A 15384-nucleotide genomic window follows, 5' to 3' on the forward strand; every position below is an offset into this window, starting at 1 on the left:
CAAATTAAAACATTCATCCAATTAGTAAAATATATAGGTAGAAATTATGCATCATTTTTGGATTTTTTTCTGACTTCTGTGATCCCTTTGGAATTTCATTCATCCTCTTTGCCAATGTCAAATCTAACAACTGAGACACCAATGTCGAAGTTAATAATATTTCAACTTGATGATTTGGGAGAATTGTGAAATTCATAAAAGAGATATTTGAAACTCTTTATAATTATGACAAGTATATCTAGATTTACCAGAACTGCCTATATTTTGGGAAGAGAAAATGTAATCTTTAACAGATAAATTAATTATCCCAACAGCCAGAGCATTGGCCAGGAAGTGAGAAAGTTTATCCCAGAGTCTTAGGTTACTGAAATGTAACCACAGCCTTCTCCCCTTCCCCAGGCCTGCAAGAGGAACTCAGCAACCAGAGAAGTCTTGGGCTGAATTTTATTATGAGACAGTATTGTTCTTCTTGAATATGAATGTGCCCCTGACTGAGGTAACAGTTGGGTTTTAAGTGGTCTAAAAACATAGAAAAAAAAAACCACGTTTTAAAAAATTATTGGCACAACATAGATTATCTCTTTAAGGTAAGGCTACCTGCTTGTGGGCTGAATGGACTCTTCCAGTGTCAAAGGCAGGGTGGTCCCATGGCAAAAGGAAAGGGCAGACCTCAAACCCTCCACCAAACCTGGGTATCATTCCAAGTGCTGGCCCAGAAAGCTCCTCAAGACAAACGGCCTGCCTCTGTGGTCAGTGTTCTATTGGCTTTATGAATGAATTAAAGAAATAAGGAAGGGAAGATGTAACACGTGTCTCCCTATAGAAAGTGATTAATAAGAGTCTTTGTTAGGCTTGCTTTTGATAACGTTTTTCCCTATCTTCGACATTTTATCAGATCCACTTTAAGAATTAAAATCATTTTGTGTTGGCTACTGTGGGGTTTTATTTTCATTTTCAGTTTTTGCCTCTTTTGTGTGAAATTCTGCAGAGAATGAGATATTGTGCTGTAAGATCACAAATTACTGAAATCTAAGGTGGTGTGCTTTTGAACTTTCCTGTGTTATTTATCTAAATGTATGGAGAAATCTGTGTTAAAATTTAAAATGCAATCTATCAATTCATCTTTCTGTTTATTCAGAATGTTTTATTGCACACCTGTTGTGAGACTCACTGTAATTGTCTTCAGAAATACCAGAAGAAACTACATGGAGGTGTTTTTTAGAGCTTTCTTATCTCGCAGTTCCAAATTTCTCATTAGTTCTTCCATTTGAAAAGTTCTAAGCACCTCCTCACACTGTGTCCCCTTCTTTTCTTTTCCATTTTGCTTTTGTCCCCAACATCTCAGCTGACCCCAGAGACGTCGGTGATTAATATTCCTAATTAATATCTGTTAGCTGAGAATTGTCACCTCCTTAAACCATCATCTATAAAGTACATTTATTGGGCTACTTTGTTTTTACTTTCATTTAGGTGCACGGATGCAAATTAAAGACATTAACTAATCAGGCCTGAGAATAATTTATAAAGAAAAAGAAAGGGGTATGTCTTTTCCAACATAAAATATATGGAATTGCTACCAAAATGACCCAACTGAGCCCTACTGGTTTATTCAATAAGGGTCCTCTCAAATTCCATCTGTGAACATTTGGTCAGTCCTTTTATGGAGAAAAGACATTTCTCCGGGTTCATATTAATTTTTGTGCACGTCTGTGCACTCACCTAATCCCTACCCGCATACCACTTCAATTAAAATTAACGGAAGTCAAATCCTTGAGTGGTTTTAATTGCAATATGTAGATTATAAATGGTGCCCATCTTCAACCACACAAAAATTATTTTTTCCTTGGCCTTTCTCTCAGGAATAATATTTAACTATAGAGCTCGTTATTATGGATGAATTTTCATTTATTGTGTTAGTGCTTCGCATGATACTGGGAGACCTCACCAATGAGCAAAAGGCCAATCAAAATTAATGCAAAAGTACAATTAAGGAATATTTTAAAGAAATGCCTTTTCATTCTATTCAAGGGCATACGGTGATATGCATTGCCAGAAAGAGGATAATGTTGGGCCTGCTTTAATAAGGCAAGCGTAATTATGTGTCAGCTCTATAAATGATGCGGTAAATGGTTTTTTCTCTTAAGTATGTTAAATATTGCCCTTACATCTGGTTTACAATATTCGCAGAATACTCCTCTCATAGATCCCTCAAAGATATACTTGAAACCAGCCTGTTTCCAAGTTATCTGTCCTTCAAACCAGCGGAATATGACTGAATACTCAGTTTCATTTCCACACACATCCTGTATACACATTGCCATTTGCTAAACATTTTCAGCCTCACACTGGTCGACTAGTGATTCTTGTCTATGTACTCAAATTAAAACAGTAGGCAAAACCACCCTTAAGAATTCAGCTTTTGTTTGTTTTAGCCAAAGCAAAAATTTCTTTCATGTCCACACTCCCTTAAAAGCAACAAGTAATGTACCCTTTGTCAATTAAAGAGCAGAATTGCAACTACATGCAATCAGAGTTTTTATCTTAGGGAAGCAATTACACTGCCTCAAATAATAAGCTACGATAAATAGAATTTGTCACCAAAACAGAAAATATCATTAGGAAAGAAAAAGTCAAAGATGACACCAAGAAATGTCAGCTAGGTTAATCACACTTAATTTGAAAAGACGACTATAACTTTAAGAACGCAGCTTAGCTGGAGTTGGAGCTTAGGTTTTTATTTTGCTACTTTATAGCCTGCTTCACAACTACTTGGACAAATACAAAACAAGAATTACTGTGCCCCATAAGTTATTTTAATATCCTGTAGTGGTGCATACTTCCAATGAAATCCCAAGACTATGATTACGGTTCTGTGTTTGTGTGAAAATGTCAAGTTGTTTCGAGTGACTACATACTCTAAATTATATATAACTGTTACTTTATAGCTAATAGGCACTAAAATTACTTTAAAACTGAAATGTAAAGTTATATTTTCATCCTTTTTGACAGATAATAAAGCTTATTTATGAGACACAATTTTTCAAGCATTAAAACATCTCATGTTTACAAAAACATTAAAAATATTATTACTTGATATTTAAAGGAATGAAAAAAGCAAAACCATTAGGAAAATATTTGTCCAGCTCAGTGACTCCTCCATTTTGTCACACCGTTACAACTTCACTTATGAAAGTTACTAGTTTAAACACTTTTAAAATTAAAAATATTTGTAAGTTCAAATAGAGGCCAGTGATTTAAGATCTGTCTTGTTTCATAATCTGTTGGCAGGAACAAAATCCTTCCATATATATTTTAGGTGCAATGATGACATCTGATAGATTGTGTCTATTTATTTTAATCTGTATCTCCAGAAGTCATGTTAGTTAATTATTCAACTACTGAATAAGTGGGTGGAGTTAAATTATATTTGTTATTGCTCAGAAACAGAGTTTTGCATTTCTTCTCCAGTGGGACTAGATTGCTTGATAATCCTGTAAATTTCTTCAGTCCATCCCTCTATCCATAACACCCTGCCAGAAGTGCCGAGGAGATCTGGAGTGAGTGAATTAGTGGGTGAGTGAGTGAATTAGTGGGTGGGTGAATGAGTCAGTGAATGAGTGAGTGGGTGAATAAGTGGATAAGTGAGTAAATGAGTGAATGGTGAGTGGGCGAGTGAGTGGGTGACTGGGTGGGTGAGTGAGTGAGTGGGCGAGTGAATGAGTGGGTGAGGGGGTGACTGGGTGAGTGGGTAAATGAGTAAATAAGTGGATAAATGAGTGAGTGGGTGAGTGAATGAGTGGGTGAATAAGTGGGTGAGTAGATTAGTGGCCGGGTGAATGAGTGGGTGGGTAGGCGAGTGAGTGAGTAAATAAGTGGGTGAGTGGGTGATGATGAGCAAGTGGATGAGTGAATGAGTGGGTGAATAAGTGGGTGAGTGAGCAGGTGAGTGAATGAGTGAATGAGTGGGTGGGTGAATGAGTGACTGAACAAGTGAATGAGTGAGTGGTGAGTGGGTGGGTGAGTGGGTGAGTTAATTGGGTGGGTGGGTGGGTGAGTGAATGACTGGCTGGGTGGGTGAGTGTGTGGGTGGGTAAGCGATTGGGTAAATGAGTGACAGGTGGGTGAGTGGGTGAGGGAGTGGGTGAGTGGGTGAGGGAGTGAGATAATGGGTGGGTGGTTGGGTGAATGAGTGGGTGGGTGGATGACTGGATGAGTAAGTGGGCAGGTGAGTGGGCAACTTAATGGCTGAGTAGGTGGGTGGGTGACTGGGTAAGTGGGTAGGTGAGTGGGTGAGTTAACGGGTGGATGGGTGGGTGAGTAGGTGGGTTAATGGGTGGGTGGGTGAGTGAGTGAATGTGTGGGTGGGTGAGTGGGTGAGTTGATGGGTGGGTAGGTGGGTGAGTTAATGGGTGGGTGGGTGAGTTGGTGAGTTAATGGCTGGGTAGGTGAGTGAGTAGGTGAGTTAATGGCTAGGTAGGTGGGTGAGTGGGTAATTGGGCAGGTGATTTAATGGGTGAGTGAGTGGGTGGGTGAGTGGGTGAGTTAATGGGTGGATGGGTGGGTGTGTGGGTGAACGAGTGGTTGGGTGGGTGGATGAGTAACATAGAGCACCTGCCCCTCACCTTTGAGAGTCTTCATTTTATGGAGGAGGAAACAGAGAATGCCAAAAAGCTCAGCCCATATCACACAGCTGCTGGCCTTATGTTTTCCTCTTTGAAAGTGGTAAACAGTGTTGAAGATGGCAAGGAGTGGATGTTGGCCTTTTTTGAAGGTCCAGCCTGTAAGAGCTGTGCTGGAAGGCATCTATGCCCAGAGATGAGATGAGCCTGCTAGGGCTTCCTTCTGGGCCCACAGCCACCTTTCTGTGGCCAGGTCAGCTTGGTTGTGGCAAAGTACAGGCAGAGGGCATTCCATTGATGAGCCACACATCAGCAGGCCACACCAGTGTTGGCGCTTCAGCAAATGAAGGCTGGCCAGGCCACCATGCTGACTCCAGGGAGATGCTAGAAGTGTGGAGTGGGCTGTGGCAATGGCCTTGTTCTGGGTACTCCATGAGGAGGGGACACTCCACAGCTCAGGGCACACCTACCATGAGTCCAGAGCAAAATGCAGGGAGCGGGGGAATATGACAACAAAGGACCCCTGGAAACATAATCCCTTCCAGAGGGACCTGAAAGAAAGCATTTTAAAGGTACACTGGGCGGACACTAGGGGCTTCACGCTGCCAGCCTTCCACGCCCTCCCAGCGGCACTGACTTCCTCAGGGGCATCACGCCCTCCCCACTGGAGAAAGTCAAACCTTCCTTCCCAGGAATACAAACACAGAGGCTGTGGAGTTGTCTCCTGAAAACAGTGGTGCCTCCACTATGTCTGAGGGGCCCTGCTGCAAAAGCCCCCAGCTTCCTGTTTTTTGCTCCCTGAGGAGGCCTTGGCTCCTGCCCATCCCAGTTTCCCACCAGCTCCCTGCCAGAAAAGGCCCTTTTTGCTTTAGGGGCCAGAGCTGGGTTCTCTTGCTTGTAACCAAAGAATCCATAGCACCTGGTGGCACCATCCTCTTGTCCCTGCTGGCCACAAGCTCGCCAATAACATGGCGGCCCGTTACTCTGTCTGGATTTCAGACCCAAGATGGAGAGACCTTCTGCTACCCTCGGCTTCACTGCCTGGAAGCTGTCCCGTGTCCTTTGCAGAGCCCAGGTCTGGAGGAATCCAGTAGTGAGGGAACATGAGTCACACAACCTCCCTGCCCCACGGGTACTATGAGCACCACTACAGTCACTTCCAAGCCCTGAACCCCCTCCAGGGTTCTTTTAGGTTGCAGGTTCCAGGCCTGTTTCATGCAGCTTCTGCCAATACGCTCTTTTTAGGAAGAAATGGTGTTCCTGTCCCTGGAAAGTTAATGCCTCTCCTCCAAACCACCCAGTTAGCCACAGGCCTGCCCAGGGCTCCCCCAGTGACTTTGCCACCAGGACAACATCCTCATGACCACCCCGTCTGATCTGCCTTCATCTGCAGGCCCATGCCTTCCTTCTCAGGAAGGAGTGTGAAGCATAGCCCTTAATAATTCTGGCCCATGCCACCACTGGGGCAGCCCAAGGCTCCAGCACAAGAAGGTGGTCCATCCTGGGCATCAGCCATGTCCACCCAGCCACCAGGAATCTTGGCTCCGCTGCCCAGGGCAGGGAGTCAGATCTGAACTCCAGCACCATGGTCTCTGCAGGAGGCCCAGCGGGAGCCTAGTGAGCAGCTAAACCGAGGACAAAATGTTTAGCTGTGTTTTAAAAGACTAATCTCTGATCACACCCCACAGACTTTGTTCCTCCTCCCAAGCCATCATTAACTATTAATCCAGCTCACGGGCAGGGGAAGGGAAACCCATCTCTTCTGTTTAAAGGAGGGAAAAATCACAGCATTACAGGATTGTGAAGCAAAATGTGTTAGGAAGATATAAACACAGTCAAATCTATTTCAAGATTCACTTACACAGGAGTGCAGGTGTGTGTGTGTTTATGCATCCGTCCCTGTATACAGGGGTATGTGTGTTTATGCATGCATCCTCATGTACAGGGGTGTGTGTGTGTTTATGCATGTGTCACCTTGTACAGGAGTGTCTGTGTGTTTATACATGTGTCCCGATGTACAAGTGTGTGTGTTTATACATGTGTCCCCATGTACGGGTGTGTGTGTGTGTTTATGCATGTGTCCCCGTGTGTGGATGTGTGTGTGTTTATGCATGCATCTCAGTGTACAGGGGTGTGTGTGTTTATGCATGTGTCCCTGTGTACGGGGTGTGTGTGTTTATGCATGTGTCCCTGTGTACAGGGATGCGTGTATGTGTTTATGCATGCATCCTCATGTACAGGGGTGTGTGTGTGTTTATGCATACATCCCCATGAACAGTGATGTGTGTGTTTATGCATGCATCCCCGTGTACAGTGGTGTTTAATGCATGTGTCCCCATTTATGGGTGTGCATGTGTTTTTTCATGCATCCTCATGTACAGGTGTGTGTGTGCTTATGCATGTGTCCCCGTGTACAAGGGGGTGTGTGTGTGCTTATGCATGTGTCCCCGTGTACAAGGGTGTGTGTGTGTGTTTATGCATGCATCCCCATGTACAGGGGTGTGTGTGTTTATGCATGCATCTCCGTGTACAGGTGTGTGTATTTATGCATGCATTCCCGTGTTTATGCATGCATCCCCATGTACAGGTGTGTGTGTGTGTGTGTTTATGCATGTGTCCCCGTGTACAGGTGTGTGTGTGTGTGTTTATGCATGTGTCCCCATGTACAGGGGTGTGTGTGTTTATGCATGTGTCCCCCTGTGGTGGGGGTATGAATGTTTATGCATGTGTCCACATGCACAGGTATGGGTAGCAGAAGGGAGTAGGCTCTGGGAGCACTCCTGAGCCAATAAGATTTGCAACAGTTGCTAAGGAATTCTTTACCTTGATGTTGATTTAATACCAGATGAACCTGAGACGGCAGAGAAATTTACTTGTTGGGTTAATACAAGAATATGTTTAATCTGTAATGGCAGATGTAACAATTTCATGATTTTTCTCAGGAGTTATTATGAAATATCTTATTGTTTATTGTCTAGATCAAATGAGAGGATGATGGATATATGCTGTTAGCCAAGGTGAAATATGTCTTTAGAATTTAGGCAAATAAATGTGCAAATCCATGCCACAAGATAGAGATGATACAATATTCAAAACCAGGGTCACTAAACACTTCCACTTCACATGAGAAACAAGTAGAGTTGAAATCTTTGTACTGCTGCTCATGTTTCAGCATCTTGAGAGGCAGAAAGGCCATTCCTCTCCTGGTTCTTCATGTTTGTGGTGGTGTTTGCCCAGAAAGTTTTCCCATCAGCCCTTCTTCTGAGAACAAAGCCCTTATTTGTGTGGGGTCCATTCCATGGGACACCAGTAGGGCTGGCCCTTTCTCCCCAGTGACAGGGCCCCTGTCCCAGGCCCAGCCATCAGAGTTCCACATTGCCCAGCCACATAACTGGTCTTGCCACAGTCACAGCCCCCGAGCCAGGCTGGCCAGAGCTGTCGCTAAGACCTAAGATCTCCTTTTACTAAGACCACCACCTTTTGATCACGGTGCAAGTGGCCATGTTTTCTGTTACATGGGGAGAACCTGCCTGCAAATGAAGCCAACATAGAAGAAAACAGAATCAAGAGATGAAAAAGATCAGATAGACTTCTGATGGCATGGGTTAAACCTCTGATCCAGCCAATTCCTTGACCAACCCTACTAAATGCCTGTTTTGGTGTAAGGAGTTATAACTTGGAACTCAGTCACTTGCAACCAAGAGGATACTGGCTAAATATTGTCCTGTGTCAATGTTTCTTTCTCTCATTCGTTATTATTTCATTATTCCACACATTCTTCAGTGACCCAATAGTTAATTCACCTGCTTTTTTAAATTGCTAGCTTGATTTACAGCAATAACCACACAAAAAAAATCAAACATATTTCTTTCTTAAGCAGGGTAGAGAAAAGCTGAGATCCGTGTACTATAAATAACAAAAGGTGTTACCTTTCATGACAGCTTATCAAATTTATGTTCATAAAAAAACTGAAATTAAAAGTAAATCAAGTCTTAACAGAACAATCACTAACTATGAGTCAAGACTGATTTAAGCAGAGAAGCTGTGCAGAGGAGTGTGTTCTTGGAGCTCATCCACTTTTAGGTAATGGAAACATAACTGAACCAGGGAATCCAAATTTGGGGAGCTGCAGGGATCCCAGAATCCCCCCTCTGCCTCTTCCCCGTCAGGAAGCAGAAGTGATGGAACTTGCCCCAGATTGTGGAGCACATTAAATTCCGTCAATCATTCTCCAAGAAGTACAGTCAGCAGCTGCAGTAAAGCAAAGAGTTTGTTGTGAGGAAGAAATTGGTAGAAGACATCCCAGACGGGAAAGCCTTCAGAAGACAGAGCATTAGGGTTTGCCAGTATGCAGGCTGCTATCCGAGAGATGCTGCGGGATCCGAAAGTGCAGGGCAGAGAAACCAGAATGGTTCAGAGTTTGAGAGTAAGACTAAGAAGATAGATGGGTTAAGTCTATCCTAAACCATCCACCCCAAACAGACGAAGATTTTCCCCAGGACTGCCGGGTACTCAGTGCCCATAAGTCAAAAGTAGACGGGGAAATGGATGGTTGCCAATCCAATGTTTGATTTAACAACTAATTCAAAACTGGGAAACACAGGCCGAGGTTACAGAAGGAAATAATACATTATCGACTGAAGCGCTAGGCAGGAGACTGGAACTACACAAGAATTTTAGGAGTAAACTTTTGTAAGTGACTAAATCACTTTTACTAAATGGATTCCTAAATGGCACCCTTAGAGGGTGGATAGGATGCTCATTTCTACGTATTAGAACTGATTTTTCCTTTTGAGAAAATTAAACTTGGGAACCACACAGAAGTGGGCCAGAAGGATTGAGGGAAGTTTGTAAGTGTGTGGCTGTGGGTTGAGCTGCTGAGCTTGGACTTGGAACTCAGGGTTAGAAGGAAGGAGAACAGCATATGAGGCTGAGGGGGGGAACAAATCCACAAGTTATTTTTAATAGACATCTTTTGACTCCATAATCATTGTAGGATAAATCTATATTCTTCATGGGCTTGAAGACATTGTGGGAGCAGCCTCGAACTTTTCTCAATAAATTGTTCTTATTTCTATAAAAAATATTCTTGTAACACATGGCAGGCATCCCTCCAGTTTACTCCTCAGTGGCTTTCTTGAGTCTGCCATGCAGCTCTCTTTGCTCTGGGTTACATAAGCCTAGTGGCTTTGGCCTGTCCTCAGGGGTCCCACTCTCCAAACACACCTTCTGTTTTCTTGTGTTCTCCTGCACCTGCTACCCTGAGCTCATCCCTCTTGCCTCTCCTGCTGCTCTAACCTACACAGAGCCCCAAGTCGTGGCCAACAGGGTGGGGAGATGCTCACGGTTCCCTCACTTGCTGCTCCTGTAGAGGAGCTGGCAGCGTCTCTGCAGCACAGACAGCCGCTCTAGTGGCTGGGACCATTCTCTGCTCCAGTTGGTCAGGGGTCGGCATTCTTGGCCTTCTGCTCCATGCTGAAGATCCAGGCCTGGCTCCTATCCCTGAAACCAGGAAAGGTTTGAGTTTTCTGCTCAAGGCCCCTCTCTCTATCCCTAACTTCCCTGGAAATCATGCACAGATGCCGGTTCTTCCTCGGTGCACTTTCCTGACCTCCAGATGGCCAGAGGGAAAGTGGAGAACTGCTCAGATGGTTTTGTGTACTTAGGAAGCCATCCCTGCAGCCGTGGTCCAGCCCACAGTCCTTCCATTGTTGCGGACACAGCCACCTATAACCAGCCTCTAGGTGGGCCTTGGGCACTGCTGGGGCTTATCCTCTGCATACGGGCCCTCTCCGTGTACACACGGCTTCAGCACCATCTTCCCTTGAACTTAGTTATTTTCATTAGGATATGAGGTCTTAGATTTAATAAAAGCCAAAAACTGATGAAAAAGACTTTGGTTGGCCGATTAAAAAGGTTAAACATTTGTAAAGAGTCCTTTTTATTCAAATCACTTCTCTACACATCCTTGAAAAGGAAACCAATATCTTTGACCAGGCACAGCTCCATCCAATCTCACCAGAAACCAACAGGCCAAGACACAAGCAGTGAATCCTTATCTGAGAAGGCTTTTAGGTACACAACCAGGAGCATTCTCTTAGCCGACCATGCTGTGGCTGTGTTTGCCATGGAAGCCTCTGCACTGGTTCCTCTCGATTGTTCCCACATCCTGAGCTGTCAACCTTAGTCCTACCAGACGTGGCTTCTACCTTGTCTCCAGTGTGTTGGCCTGAGCTCTTCCACTCCACTTCATCTGTCCTGATCCATCAGCTCTGAATGCAAGCTAAAAGAAGACAGTTTTCTGAGGAAATAAGAAATGGTGTCAGCACTCATACAGAGCTTAAATGCAGGCCTTTCAGTAAGTTTTAAAGATGTATGAATAAAGGAATTCCCAGCAAATCTTGGGTACTTCATCAATCATATGGAAAGCTCTTAAAATAAAGTTACTAATACCTTAAGATGAGTGAACAGAAACAGTACTAGTGAGAGGTGTTGTTTTTACAACTTTAAAAGCTAATCAAGTCAGCAAAAACACAGCCCTTCATTCGAGAGCCTTCGACAGGTAGGACTCCGGGCATCTGCATCTTCTTCATACTTTTCTATACTTTGGAAATTTACTGTGAGAAGCATGAATTTTCTTTGTCAACAACAACAAAAACCTAAAATTTCAAAGCTGGTGTAAGTTATAAAATACCAACAAAGCTAAAAGTCACTCAATCTGAAAGAAAACTTCCAGCAATATTTAGGTGGTGATATATATCCACAATGTGATTTCCAGGATAACAGTTATTTTATTTGCTTACGCAATTTGTAAAGTTTAGGGGAAAATAAAACATTTATCTCTACATATTGCACTTGCCCAAAAAAATGCAACAGCTTATCTCTAGAAGGCGTGCTTCTTGTGTCATTTTGGCATGGAATTGCTCCATATTTAAAAAGGTTGACTGCAATCATAAAGTGTAGTGTTTAAAATTCAGTTCAACTCACACCTTGTCCTTGCAGAAGGTAGTTATTTGTCTCTGTCCTCTGAGGGACCACATGGTATGATGCTCAAAACATGAAGAGTAAGAAAGAAGGAAGGCATGCAAATCATCACAAAATGAATCCAGCTTTATTTCATTAATTATATAGAGTAGGCGCTAAATATCATATTTGATTCAGAAATAAATAATATATAACTGAAAACACAAGCATCCAATGCACAGCTGCATCATACAATGACATGGTTTTATATGAGAAATTAATCAAGTCTTGCAAAAGTTAAAAGCATGTGTTTTCTAAGCCCTAGAGGCCTGCAGCTAGCAGAATGCTGCTGTGAGAGAGCGCCGCCCTCGTGGCTGGCAGTTCACAGGGGGTTTTGAAAGTGATTGGCTTAGATGGTTGAATTATTATTTTAGATCACCAGTGACATTCTAGCGACATCAATCGTGACATTCTAAAATGCAGTGGTTGTACTGATTCTCATAACATTTATGAATTAAGACAACAGACCCCAGGGAGTACATCCAGTCTGGAAGTTTTATCATGACCCACTTTGCTCCAATAGGGTGAAATAATATTTCCACAGATTATTAAGAATATTATCACATCCTTTAACACACACACATGCACATACATATCCATAATATTAAGAATATTCCCACAGAATATTAAGGATATTAAGGAAATGAAATGAAGTACGTAATAATGAAGCTGATTTCTCACTTTGAGGGAAATATTTATGGGGATACAGCCACTAACGAGTGCCTCCAGCAGTCAGCTCTTGGACGGAGGCTTCCAGAGGCAGCCAAGCAGGTGGTGCCCCTGCAGACCCCCATCAGCCTGGCCTCCCACTACCCCTGCCCCTGCCCCTGCCCGGGGTGCAGGAAGAGCCGCATTCCCGAGAGTGCTGGGAACATGAGCCTGATGGGTTGGAGACAGAGCTGGAGGCCAGGTAGGCCATGAACTTGAATATTCTGCCCAAGCCAAAAGGAAGTGAAAATGAGAGTGTGGGAAATACAAGGTCCAGAGCACTGGGCTTTCCAGAGGCAGTCAGAGGAGAGTGTTTCTCAGAGATGCTTCCACCTACGAGCTCCATGTGCCTTCCCAAGGGAACAGCATGGTGGCTCGCCATGACGTGGTCAGCCACTCTGGGTCACCAGGCCACCTAGTTGTGCTCGTCAGGCTTCCAGGCTGGGCCAAAAGGTGACGTCTGAATGCCCCCAGGGTCAAACTGTTTGCAGCATGAGATGCCCTGTAAATTGGAGAGACCCGGGTGCTCCCTCTGGCCACATCAGGTGAGGCCTGTAATGCTTCTGGAATCTCCAACCTGAGGTCGGGTGAGTCCTCAGATTCTGCCTCTCTGATGAGCTCAGGATGGAACTAAAATTGCTGGCTGTACTTTAAAGACTAGAAGTCTGGAAACTGCTGGATCTTTGAGAAAGCCTAGTGCTTTCAGAGGAACTGTTAAGGGTTCTTCCTTTTGAGGTGTGTGTGTGTGTGTTTTTTTTTCCACTTTAAATATGTTGTTTAATGAATAATCTTACAGGGAACAATTACCAGGGTCTAACATGCCACATGCCTTGTTCTGCAGACTGGTAGGAATTTGCCTCAAAGATACAGAATTTAAGTTCATTAATTCTAAACCTAGATTCTCTTTACAAAGGACAGTAAAATACCTATGTCTAAAATCTTCAGTATTTGGTAACTATTAACTGTGGTGACAAGTGATAATGGGGAGTTAACACTTAGCTTGGAGCCCGTTCATATATGCTAATATAAATTATCTGGGTCCTGAGCCTGGCAGGACAGACTTACTAGCAAGGCAGTGAGATCAGCAGCAACTGTTTGAGACCATTTGCTCTGTATGCAATTCACACTTGTCACCACCACGGCCAGTCACAAGGAACATTCAGGCAAGTACTTCTCTTAAGGTCACCTCATTAGTCAAAAGGCCATCTTAGCTACCAGAGGAGAGAGGGTCTGTGGAGAGCTGCCAGCATCTCCGGGAGGGCCATGAGGAGTAGCTATTCGTTTTCAAATAAAACTTTTTTGGTTCAGAAGCAAGCTAAGATTCAGGAGAAAATCATCTAAAATAGCTCAGTTGCACAAAGTCATCTACAAAGGAAAATGTGGGCTGAACCGCCCAGTTTCAAAGCTGAACATTGGTGACTGTATGGAACTTCCCAAATTAAGAATTTCTAGAGCAAAACGTTAGGCAGGAGCAATCTCTAAAAGTTTAAATTCACATGGCGTGGTTTTTCAAAATTGAAAACGAAACCAGCGGCTGTGCTCCCGGCGACGGCCTCCTCTTGATGAGCACGGTGCGGATGCGGGGGCTTTCGAGGTGGAGGAAAGGGAGATGCGTTGCTCCACTCCCTGAAAAATACCAGAAGCAGAGGGGAACCCATTCCAAACGACCAGAGAACAAGTCATGGGAGACCAATTTGATTGTGTCTCCCTGATAGAATTTCAAGATTCACCAACACTGAGTGCAATACACATATTCTAGTAAAAGTTTAACAAAGCATTTGACAATAAGATCTATTAGATTGCAGAATGGACTTCCAAAGGAAGTTGTGGAAGGGCTCTCCCTAGGGAACTTTCAAGTCAAACAAGACAACCCATTTGAGGAAGCATATTGCAGAAGACAATTTTTTTTTTTTCCTCCAGATGCCTTGATTTAACTGGACCACTTAACACTTCTTGGGTAAAAACATAAGCACCTTTGAAACAAATCCCTTTTCCAAAGAAAAGCATAGGCATAAACATGGGTTTGCTGTGCCACTTTTTCTTTTTTAAATTCTTAACCTAGAGAAAGTGGGATCCTCCTGGGGGACCCCACAGAGAGCCAGAGAGCAGCCAGCCATGCTCAAGGAAGGCAGAGTGCAACTGACTGGCAACCAATGCCTAAGGACACGGGCATCTCTGTGAACAACAAAGGAAAATGGGTGCTGGGCCGCACACACACTGCCTTCTACAACCTGCTCCATGCCAACCCACATTGTGGGAGGGTATCCAGTGACGTTTCTTATCAATAGAGGAAAAGAATCGTCAACACAACTTGACAATTCAAGCAATGGGCACACGACGCAGTTTGAAACCCAAGTCCCTGTGTGTCCAGTATGATAAAATACATAAAAGTGTGCCATTTCCTATCATTTCTTATCTTTAACCAGCCATACAAATATTGATAAGCCAGGAAATTCCAAAATGGTGCTGGTCTAGTATATAAACACTAATTGCTTTCCTCATTGCACTGTACCATTTTTGAGAGGAAAAACATGGAATTTTTTAAACCTTGATAGAAAATATATGCAGAATTTGTTTTCCAATGAACGCCTAATAAGGCTACCTCTTAAGTCTAGATATGTAAAAAATTGCCCTTTTCACAGCTGATAAAATACAAATTAATCCTTAGAGGATTTAATATGTGCCTATTTATTACTTTCAAATCTGAATGTACCATGGCAATTAATATGGCTTCTATTAGCCTGTGAGAAAATCAGTAACTGCCTTTGAAACAGGAAATAAATGCGAAGTTGACCCTGTTTTAAATGCCTCCTACCTTGTGTGTGTGCATGTGGGCAAGTGTTTACTTTCAGATGTGCTACCAGAGGTGTGATTTGATGCCCTTCAGAAGATCACAATTGCCAAAGTGCCTCTGTAGTTATAACATTGCTTCTAGAATCAATTTGAGTTCCACAAGCTTTAAATTGTGGTGTCTTCAGGGTATGAAATAATGTTGTTTGTATGCAACTGCAAGTTCAGTTTATTATGAGAAGTG

The sequence above is a fragment of the Pan troglodytes genome, chromosome 8 (genome assembly GCF_028858775.2).
Source record: "Pan troglodytes isolate AG18354 chromosome 8, NHGRI_mPanTro3-v2.0_pri, whole genome shotgun sequence".
NCBI lineage: Eukaryota > Metazoa > Chordata > Mammalia > Primates > Hominidae > Pan > Pan troglodytes.